This window comes from Panthera pardus, unplaced genomic scaffold (assembly GCF_024362965.1).
Source record: "Panthera pardus isolate Hobbes unplaced genomic scaffold, ASM2436296v1 HiC_scaffold_24, whole genome shotgun sequence".
Lineage (NCBI taxonomy): Eukaryota > Metazoa > Chordata > Mammalia > Carnivora > Felidae > Panthera > Panthera pardus.
Window position 1 is genome coordinate 107,993,342 of NW_026526810.1, and position 12,253 is coordinate 108,005,594.

Genomic DNA, 12,253 nt, shown 5'->3' on the forward strand with positions numbered 1-12,253 from the left:
TTTCTATCCTATGGGGGGACGGTGATGTTAGAGCTCCAGGAAATTGAATCTATAGGGTTCTGGAGATTGCTTTTTTCTTGTAAATCATTAAGACAGTTGCAAACTGATGGAGACTCAGGCCCTGAATGACTGTGATCTCTGTCAGTTAACCATTTGCTTTTCCCTCTCCTTTTTTGTTGGGCATCCAGGAGTGCCTGAAGAATGTGACACATATCTCACCCGGGGCGTGGTTGTGGGGTGTTAGCTTGTGCTTTGTCTTCAGCTTCACCCCTGGCCAACACTTCTATTGATTCTTCCCTATTGCCGAGGGCCTGTGTGTTTTAGTCTGCTACTTAGAATACAACAGACTGGCACATTAATGCCACCCCTTTGGGGCCATGAACTCTGGAAACAAATTGTAGACACTGAACCATCTGGGTCACTCATGTAGTTGTTCCTGGTAAAGACCTATTCTCTGATGAGATCAGCAGGAATCAAACTGGTGATTAAACTTTGTATTACCTATCTTACCACATATGGCAGAACATCTACCATCATATCCTGGGCAGGAATTACAAGCATAGAACACATCAATTTCTACTATACCTGGCAGAAAATAAAAGACTCTATGTTTCTGATGCAGAGGCTACCATTGTCTGCTAGGCTTGTGATTCTTGTCAAAAGCTTATGTTTGTTTCAAGGTAAGAGAGCCCAAGTTGCATGCGTGCTATCTCTGCCTGCTCCTGGCAGACTGACATCAGGACTTTGATCCCTTCTTGGGGCTACCAGTGGTGCCTTGCCACTGTTGACACTTTTTGAAGTTACGGTACTCCTGTTTCAATCAGATCAGCAGACCTCAGCCACACATTTGTGGCCTTTGAAACTACTGTGGGTCATATTTTCAGCTTTCTGAACCATTTGCGGCCTGACAATGGGACACATTGTAGTGTAAATGCAGGACATTAAGCTTTTGATTGCTGAGGCACCCATTTCAAAGATATCCGTCTCAAATAAACATATTGTTAGCTACACAAATAGATAAACAGCTAGGCCACTCCACCCATGAAGCTCCTCTTTTGCAAAGCTCTGGGTAATCTAGATAACTGACCACTTGAATGACAGTGCTTTTCCTTTCTCGCACTTTAATTCCTACTCTTTTAAACATTTTTTAAAAATTTGGGGCACCCGGGTAGCCAGTCAGTTAAGTGTCCAACTTTGGCTCTGGTCATGATCTCATGGTTCGTGGCTTTGAGCCCTGCATCCGGCTCTGTGCTGACAACTCAGAGCCTGGAGCCTGCTTTGGATTCTGTGTCTCCCTCTCTCTCTCTGCCCCTCCCGCTTATGCTCTGTCTCTCTCTCAAAAATAAACACTAAATAAACATCTTTAATTCAAAAAAAATTTAAGTTTATTTATTTATTTTGAGAGAGAGAAAGAGCCAGGAAGGGGCAGAGAGAGAGAGGAAGAGAGAATCCCAAGCAGTCCCTGCGCTGTCGTACAGAGCCTGACTGGAGCCTGGAACTCACAAACTGTGAAATCATGACCTGAGCTGAAACCAAGAGTCAGAGGCTTAACTGACTGAGCCACCCAGGAGCGTGCGCCCCCCACCTCCCACCTCTTTTGTTTTAAATTTACCAATAAAGAGTAAACCAGTGAGGCCCTCCACCCCAATAAAGATAGAACCCCAGATCCACACGCTCTCCCCCCACCCTAACCTGGCCATGTGCTCCCAGGTATACTGTGTACGCATGCAGGACTTTGAGTAATATACCTCGCTTTTTGAAAGTTCCCTGATGGTTGTCCCTGAGGTGTGTCAGGCATTCATAATAAGAACCACAAGGGGCAGTCCAGCCACAACATTGGCTCCAGTGGGGGAAATGTCCTTGGAGAGTCACAAGGAGTAGTACAAGCCCAGGTGAATGCCCCCAGGCATTCTTAGCCAGTAGCATCACTACAGGTAGGCTGAGACCTACACAAAGCACACATTTTATGCCTAAAGCCACTCGTAGTGAACTGACAGTAGAGTTATTCAACAAACCGTCAACATTCCCAGACATGAGGTATTATTTGAGTGTTGGAATAGCCTCCAAGAACTTGACTTGGAGCGTAAAAGAAGATTTACGCTTCTACCTCCCTCACCTACTGTTGGTTCACACACATTATAAGATGATTTAATCACTTAACGAAGCTATCTCTAGAAAGGGATCATTGCCTCTTTATTAGAGTAGGCAGTTAGTTAGGCTTTCACAGGATGCCTGGAGGCCAGCAAAGGGGGAGTTCTGGCCCCCTATCAGGAGAATCGGAGGACTGTGCAGGCAGCACTCTAAAAACAAAGCCACCAGAAGTTGGACCAAACCAGGCCGGTCCAAGACAAAGGAGGCCACAAACCCTGACCAAGTAAGGGAGAAAAGGCACAAACCTCGCTTCCAAGGAAAAAAATCCCTTTCCCAAGTAATAAATATTCTACCCCCTAGTTGACAACTGTCAAGAAAAGATAGAAAACCACCAGGGCCGTGTAGCTCTCTCTTGAGCGTACCTGTCTCACATCTCCAGAGTGTACTCCCACTTTAATAAACCCTTCACTTGCGTCACCCAACTGTTTTGTCTAGTCTATCCTTGAATTCTTTCTTGCCAAGAGACCAAGAGCCTCTGGCGATATCCCGGGGACTAGCTGGGCGGAGACCTCAGGGGCCAGGGGTCTCCCCACACTGCCCAGCCACATCTTAACCACTTCTTCCTAGATTATGATAAGGATACAAGGGATGGGTGTTTATATAGCACTATTTGTAAAATTCTGCATTCTGCTGTGACCATTCCTAGGCATGATTCATCTTTCATTTCCCTGGTATATCACCCTGGCCGTGCTTCCTCTCAGTGCAGCCCGACTAGAAGGAGGCTTAGAGAATTTAAACCTAATTCTTTTCTAATATTATAAAAGTGCCCTAGTACCACTTCTACCAGCCCCTTCCAGAGAGAAGGTCTGGGTCTCAGTAGGAGATTTTACAAAGATTTTAGGGGCACCTGGATGGCTCAGGCAGTAGAGCATGCTCCTTTTGATCTCAGGGTCCTGAGTTTAAGGCCCATGTGAGGCACAGAGCCTACCTGGTTAAAAAAAAATTTTTTTTTAATTGGGGAATTTTTTGTTATCTACAGGGGCGACAAAAACCAATTTTGTTGTAGCAGAAAGAGAACAACAACCCTGGAACCATAGGAGGGAATACCTGTGTCCCAGGGAGGTAAGGAGGAAAGAGGGACATTAATGATCTTTATCTTTCAGAACTTCCATTTGAACCTTCCTCATGAAGGACATTGCCCTAATGCAGCTCTCCCAAACTCTTGCAGGAATCTAAAATTTAACTACTGAGTCTGCCATCCCATAGCAGGCAGCTCTGGCCATGATTTGACTACCTTATCTAACCTTATGGAGAAGTCCATTGGAAAAAACAGGAGTGGCCCCAGTTCCTGCACCATGCAAAACACCAGACAACACCTTCAGATGCCTCCTTCATCCCCAAGCAATAGCTTTCACTCAGTCCCGAAGGTGGGCAGATACCACCCCGACTGGTGAAGTAGACATGACAAATCAGAGAACTGTATTCAGTCCCCGAAACACAAGGACAATTTTCCAGTTTGAACGGAACTGGGAAACATAAGGCTTACCGGCCACTAGAAAATCATACTGGAGGTACTGTAAACCCAATACTCTCAGATTTAAATGCCGTATGAAAGGACCTCAAAATGTTAAACAACATTTTTTTAGGCATTAGGTGTACCTTTGTGGTATAATTTTTGTGTATAACAGGAATTAACTGGCCTCCCTTCCCAAAACACTTTCATCTTAGGAATGATCATAGGGGTCTCCATGTGTTTAAGGAAACATGACCAGTAGACCATGTAGCCCTCAAATGACTGCAGAGTTCTCTCCAAAATGAGGATACTCTCATTCATTTGGGGAAGATTGCCAGACAGATAATCGACTTATCATTTCTGCACATGGTAATGGCAGCTTCCTTACAATGCTGAGAAACTTATTCCAGGTTTTAGCTAGTATGATCAATGACACCACCTAAGCATTGGAAGACAAGAAAATCCACCAGCTAGTTATGTTTCCGGGGAGGGCCCAGAAGGCATCTCTTCACTGAATAGGTAAAGAATGACTAATGAAAGGTGACACTGGCATGTGGAGGCAAGGTAACAAACAGATAGCTGGCACAGGTTTTTCTCATAACCTATGCCGTGTCTGTTGTCATTCTCCTGGCCCTTCGTGAAAAATTGGCAGATGTACTTAGCAGCTGGCAGAATGCTTTCACTGGTTCCATGATAGAGGGAGTAAGGGTCACTATAGCAACAAAAGCCAAGAGAAAGTCCCTCGAACAGCCTCCTCTACCAGCATAGGAGCAATATGCAGCTAAGACAGTAGCAGAGATCATGTTGACCTAAAAGACTTAAGAATGGTGGGCCACATTTATTCCCATTCAAGATTCCTGTGTGGCCCCTAAAATAACCTCCCTGGTTGTGGCAGTTGCTTATTCTGTGACCCCCTCAGGTCACCGTTCAGGGGAGTAGTCCACTACAGGGAGCATGGATGAGCGGCAGTCTCCAGGTATCTTACCTTAGCAGCCATGAGAAGTTAACCCCAGGCCCTGTTTCCCCTGGGAAGCCCTAGCCAATGTCTGAGTGTGTTGGCACTGAGCAGGGCCACTGCTGCCCAACACAGGAGGCTGTCAAGGGTCACTCTGGCTCAAGGGCTCCTGGATGAATCTGATTCACACCAACTCTGATGTCTGAGGCTCTTCCACTGTGATTCAGACTTTTTCTCCCCCCTTTCACAGAAGAAGTATTGCGGCCTGAAGTCTCTCTTGGTCTACTCTTACTCCTCCCCCTTTGTCCTTAGAGACATTTCCTTCAACAAATCTCCTGAAGGTCAAGACATCTGTCTTGACATCTGCTTCTCCAAAGACAGTGGTGCTGTGATCTAACAAAACAGCTGGATGGGCTTGGGGACATGCTCAATCAACACTCTAACACTCTTGGCAAGGAGGACTCTGTCCTAAGAGGAATGTGAAGAAACAAAGATAATCCCTAGACTGCCCTACGTGGCAGGTAGCCCAATACTGAGGAATTTACCAACGGTGGCCCAGGCAAAGGTCCTGATGGAGGGCAACCCTCCCTCATGTGCAACGATTTAGGCATTTGGACCATACGGAAGCCACAATGTCTACAAGGATGGCAGAGTTGACAGGTTATGACTAAGTTGTGTCGATGAACTGTAAAAGGTAATGAGAATGAGAGGAACTACCCTAGTTTACTAAACGTTAAAGGCCATGTGTGAATGCCAGAAGGCTTTTTGGGTTGCTTACCGAAGGGCCCTTCTGTCCTGGTGTGGAAGAGAGATCATAGCTGAGGAGCAATCTCAGGATCAGATAGGCTTCCAACAGCAACAGGGACTTTTATATGGTCATCCAGAACAAGTATGTTATGCTGGGGAAACTCAGGAGTTCGAAACGTGAGATGGTGACATCTGGGTGGATAGCCCTGAAAATATTGGCTCTGCACAGCCATATGAATGCCCGGAGCTTGTCCCGCCACAAGAGACTGTCCCCACTTCTCTTCCTGGCTGCCGTGCCACACCAAGCATAACCCGGCTGGACAAGCTGCGCTGTGAGAGGAATGAGATTCCACCAAAGTAGCTGCAAGAATCACCCTGGCAAAGAATCACCCTGGCAAGGACACCATCCCAGGGGATGGGGCTCACGCACTTCTACGGGGACCCTCAGAAGCACACAGAAAGCAATCGCCCATCCTGGGCAAAGTGGAAATGCTTAATTTTCCATGCAAGTAGGCAGAACAAGGCTGAGAGAAGTAGGCATGCTACACTGCATATATCATGTGAGGCCAGAGGACCCAGCAGAATGCACTGGGAAAGACACAGAGAACAGATCAGTGGTTGCCAGAGGACGGGGGAGAGGGGAGAGCAAAATGGGAGAAGGGGCTCAAAAGGTGCATTTTCCAGTCATATAATAAGCAAGCCCTGGGGAGGTAGCTTACAGTGTGGTGACTATAGTGAATGAGACTGTATCATATATTTGAAAGTGGCTGAGTAGATCTTAAAAGTTCCCATCACAAGAAAAAACTCTTTTGTAACTATGTATGGTGACAGATGCTAACTGGACTTAACTGTGGTGAGCGAGCGTTTTGCAATATACACAAATATCGAGCTATTACACTGTATGTACACTTGAAACTGATATCATGCCACATGTCGATTATACCTCAATGAAAGGAAGAAACACGAACTGTGCTGGTGCAAGGAGAAGCATCACCTCTCAGGAGTTCTGTCGTGTCTCTCCTCCACAGTCCAGTTTGATGATAAGACAGATTGGCCCAGATCGGTGTTTGGTAACAACTATGGTGGTAATGAAGTCTCTGTAAGTAGTAGAGGCCAGGTGCCTGCTCTTCACAGGCCAAAGCTAGGGAACCACAATTACCATACAGTTTGTCAAGGTTGGAGAGGCAGCTAAGGGGAGTCACCTGTAGGGACTTTTGAGGTGGTAGGAAGCATAGCATCTCTGGTGGCAAACAGATGAGTGGTCACCAAAGAGAGTGCTGCCTCCCATCTACGATGGGAAGAAGGTAAAATTGGCAGAGCAGGAGGCTGAGAACGGTTGCCCCAGTAAAAAGTCATGATCCTTGTGCAGTTCCTGGAACAAAGATGATTTTCAGAGGCAGTAGCTGTTGATTGAAGAGATTGCGGGGTTCCCAGGAGGAAGGACCTATCAATATCATGACACATAGATAATGTAATGAGTCTCCCAGTCCTTTTCCCACAAAGCCTATAGCCCTTTTCCTGACAGTCTGCCTCCTCATGTTATAATAACGATACAAAGCTGAACTCATTATACTAGAATACCTCAGGTTTAGCATAACCCAAGAATAATAATGAGAATAATGGGAATAATAGCACGTATTAAGTGCTTAACATGTTCCAGGCCTTTCTTGGGTGCTTTCTTTTGATCATGACAAAATCCTAGCAAAGTGCATTTCACCTCCCAATGGAATGTGGACCTTGAAACTGTCACAGCCTAAGACTTTGTCCAAGAGCACATATTTTGCAGGTGGTAGATCTGCTGGCACTCATGTGCCATGACACAAAACTTCTTATGTTTCCACTGTATCTCCCAACTGTTACTTTAAATTCTATTTGTTTAGGGGTGCTTGGGTGGCTCAGTTGGTTGAGAGTCTGGCTCTTGATCTAGGCTCAGGTCTTAATTTCAGGTTCATGAATTCAAGCCCTGTGTTGGCCTCCTTACTGGGTATGAAACCTACTTTAAAAAAAAACAGTACCAATAAAATGAACAAATAACAGAAATTCAGGATATAACCAATTGGAAAATGGTCCAATAACAAGTGTATACCAGTGCAAACAGGATTGCTATACGGGCATGTATAAAACATTAGAATCCATGTCTTAATGAAATTAAGAGCTCCTAATGTCATCTATGGAATTAGTAAGAATATGACCAGACAGGAAATGTAAAAGAATTTAAACACATAGACCCCTTTGTATTGCCAGGGCATTTTATTCCAAGGTGGCAATCTCAGGATAAGATTGTGTAATTATCAGAGTAATTATTTTTCATTGCTCCCAGTAGGTGTCAATGTGATTTTCTCTATTTTGTGCATTTCAGTATTATTTACTAACAGGAATATTGGTGCTTCCACAGTTTATTTTTCAGCTCTCATCAAAACTTCTTTTAACTGGATAAGGCCACCAATGATTCATGCAAGCAGAAAAACAAACATACGAATAAACATTAGAGCTAGTGCCTGGTGTATATTAATAATTATTTTGGGTGTGAGACCTACTTCTCTGTCAGGTGGGGGGCCACTGTCTATACTACCACCCAATCCTCTCTCGTCACACGATGGCGGTTTCCAACCTTTCATACAGTGACAATGTTTCTTGTTGTTGCACACCCCTCTGAAGTTGCATGTCTTGACATCGCAGTCAAAACCCAGGTCTTCGTAAAAAGTACAATTCTGTTTCAAACAGTATTTTCCTGGGCCACATGTTGCACCATCCACTACGAGCCCCATTTCTGGCGTATCTGTCCCATGGTGTGCGTCACATCCAAAGCATTTTTCTTCCGTAACACCTGGTATTATTATATGACGAAACGTAGTGTGCTCACCTCCACCAGGAATTTCATGGACATTACTACAGTGCAGCATTCCACAAAGAACATTTTCTTCTTCACATTTCAAAGGCCTTCCTCCTCCTTCTGACACCCTCACTCCACAGTTGCCAAATCGGTCACCTAGTATATTCAAATGTTCATAACACTCTGGTGAAGCATCTTTAATTTGGAAGCCAAAAAGGGACTGACACTGTGTGTCACGGTCACTACAGTTTCCTCTCACACAAACAGCTAATGCTGAACATGGGGTTCCATCTTGGGCGTACGTGTCATTTGGACAATTATGCGTTTTCCCATCACAGTATTCTGGCAGATCACAGATACCAAGCAGGTCTCTGCAAATCTTTCCAGGTTGAGCAAATGTGCAGTTAACACAGCAGGGTCCTTCACTGCAGTCACTGCCACGGAAAAGGACACAATTGGTCTTGCAACACTTATTCTTAGAACATTGCTTTAAGGAGCCACGATCACATTGTTCGTTCCGATCTACAATTAGGTCACCACAACGAGCAGCTACATAAGGAAAATTTCTGTATGGGACATTTGGTATGCTCAAACAAGGATCCCAACCAGAAATCCGGTGATGCAACCTTGCATAAGAACAATTGCTCATCATATCCAATAAACCAGGTAATGGAGACATGACACAGTGTTCTCTTCGAAAGCAATGACAACCGGGTACATCATGTCGGATGCCCAAATTATGACCTACTATGTGTGCTGAAATAGCTGCAGCTAAAAATATGTGATAATTTGTTACACATACATATGCTGCTCCCCAGTTGGGGTTGCACATTCCATTGTGGTGGGCATAATATAAGGCCCCAAAGAGTCTATGTCCTGTAAGAAGTATTGAGGTATCATGACGAATTGCATCATACAAAGCATAGAACTTCCACAAACCATATTCAGTTATAGCTGCTTGAATAGTCGAGAACTCATTAAAATTAATCCTGTCCATTCCATCCCATATGCACAAAGCACGTATGTTGACATCTAGGAGACTCGGTTTGTAAATGGTATGTAATATGTTGTTCAAAATCACTACATTTTCAATTATACGAGTGTAGTTAGTATTCCGTACAGTTAACGTGTTAGAAACCGTGTAGTGAATTTTTAAATATTTCTTATGTGGCCACCACAAATAAACGGGGGCTGCCCTAGGAGCTCCGGAAAGCATTGCCTCTTCATATGCCTGATTTGTAGATTGTTCTTCAATCTTACACCTTTGAGACTCTGACGGTCTTCCTTCTGACACAAGTAGAGAAATCACGTGCTCGAATCTGGAAGAAGCCTCCAGTGGTTTTATTTCATAAGTGAAGTCATCCACCTGCAGCATGCCATGCAGACCCCCGTAGCAGGTGTCCAGTGTGCCCATGGACCCAGGAACCCCTTCCAGGTAGCTGTGGTAGTAACAGTCTCGAGGGACAAACGGGTAGTCCTCCTGCATGGCACCTTGATCATTGTCGGTGATAACAGGAAAATGTTTGGGCAGCAAGCTCTTCTTGACTTTCATGTGAACCACATGTCTTTGGCCTCTGAAGTGGATCTTATAGGAAAGTTGGCCTTGTCTCTCAGCTCCACTCACCCTGTGGGACACCTTCCTGGGGATCACAACTTCAGAGGAAGTGAAGCGCCATCCCGGGAGGGCATGGGAGCAGCAGACCGGGGACAGGAGTAGCCAGAGCAGAGGCAGCCAGAGGTCACCTGTCAAGTGGGCCTGGGCCCAGGCGGGCCCCATGAGTGAGGGAGCCTGTGACCACAGAAGATGCAGTCAGGTGGGGGGCAGGCGAGATGATCCCTGAAACAGCAGCTTTCCTAGCAGTGGAGTCCTGAGGAGACCAGAGAGAGACTGGGGGCTGGGCAGAGGCCAGACAGGTGGAGGAGGGAGGGGAAGCTATTACATAATAATGGTGTGTTCATTAAGGAGGGGGGAGCTGTGCTCAGTGAGTTGGGTGTCCTAGCACAGGGGACCTAGAGAAGAGGACAAATGGGAGGAATTGGGAACAACAGTGTGTACACCTGGGCTGAAAGGTCCCATGGTCTCTTGGAGAAGTCACAGGGGAAGAATGAGGGCATTTGGTGGAATTTTAAGTGAGCGAAGGACTTTTCTTTCTCAAACCTAAATGACATCAGGGATCAACATGTAATTAAAACAAAGGATGGAGGCTCAGTTGGTTAAGTGTCTGACTTCGGCTCAGGCCATGATCTTGCGGTTCGTGAGTTTGAGCCCCACGTCGGGCTCTCTGCTGTCAGCACAGAGCCCGCGTTGGATCCTCTGTCCCCCTCTCTTTCTGTCCCTCCCCTGCTTGTTCTCTCTCTCTCTCTCTCTCTCTCTGTCTGTCTCTCAAAAATAAACATTTAAAAAAATTAAGGAAAAGAGAAAACAAAGGATGGAGAGGAGAGCGGAAACTTCTTAAAAGAATTTTGAGGAGAGAATTAGATTCTCTCATACTTCGTAACAACTGAATGCACTTGGGGTGATTGATGGAAAGAAGGAGTAAATAGAGGCCATAAGTAGAAAAATTAGCGTGTATGATAACAGTTTCTTATAAAGTTAAACCTCTATCCACCCTGTGTCCCAGCGATTCTGGCCCTAGGAAATTCCCCACAAAGACTTGTATGTGAATCTTCAGAGCAGTGTTATTCATGAAATTTATTCCACAAACTGGGAATAAACAACCAGTCCTTAATAGCTGAATGATTAAAGAAACTGGCATATTCATCCAGGGGAATAATCCCTCATAAGTCAGAACTAACTTTTGATCCATGTAAGAACATGGATTTATCTCACAGCTATGATGATGACAGAAACAATCAGACCAAAGGAACTGAATACATGATTTAATTTGAATGAATTCTAGAATAGTCTAGAATAGGCTGTAATTTACGGGAATAGAATTTAAATCAGTAGTTTCCTGATGTGGCTGATGTGGCAATGGAGGAACGGAAGGAACTTTCTGGAGTGATAGGAAACTTCTGTATCTTCATTGAGGTGTGCTATGGATTCAATGTTTGTGTCCCTGCAAAATTCGTAGGTTGAAATCCTAAGCCCAAAGGCGACGGTATTAGGAGCTGGGGCCTTTGGAACGTCTTTAGGTCATGAAGGTGGAGCCCTCACGAATGGGATCAGTGTCTTTATAACAGAGACCCCGGAGAGCTCTCTCACCCCTTCTGCCATGTGGCTTCACAGCAAGAGGTGCCATCTATGAAGCAAGAAGCCGTTCTCACCAGACAATAGATGTGTGGTTGACTTGATCTTGGACTTTGTATCTCCACAAGTGTGAGAAATAAAGTTCTCTTGTTTGTAAGACACACAGCCTACGGTATTTTGTTATAGTGGCCAAAACAAGCTAAGGTAGGGTGGTGTTTATAAATCAAAAGTCATCAAGATCCACTTTGAAATCTGTGTATTTTATTGTATGCTAAGTATACCTCAAAAAAAAAAAAAAAGCATACGTCTTGTATGCTACGTATATTTCATTGTATGCTAAGTATAGAGGTATAACTGATGTACAATATTACATTCGTTTCAGGCATACACCAGAGTGATTTGACAATAAATAAAATAAAATAAAATAATTATTACATATTTCTCTTTCCACTTTCAAGGTAATCAAGGGAGAAGAGAGAAGTTACCATGTTATTAGACAAACTTCACAGTCTGTCACTGTCACCTTATATATGAAAGGATATTGTAATGAGACATATTGAGTATTCCTAGGAAACTACTGGAATGATAATCTCTCTCTCCTAAAGGACCCCCATGCTTTTTTTTTTCTAAGTAAAAAAACAAATAGTATTTGGATATTGGCATCTTTATTCCCATTTTACCAGAAATTGTTCAAAGAACATGAACGATTTATCTACCGATCAGAAAAAAAAAAGTTTTATAACCTGAAAATATGTTTACTCACTATGAGCTGTAAATTGATTAAATCGGAGATTTCGGTGTTTTGTTTTGTTTTGTTTTGTTTTGTTTTTAGCAGTAAATAAATATCCAAAGCTGCAAACCACTTACGAAGCCATCAATTATGTATTTCCTACACTTCTGAAAACCTTTCTTCTGGAATCAACC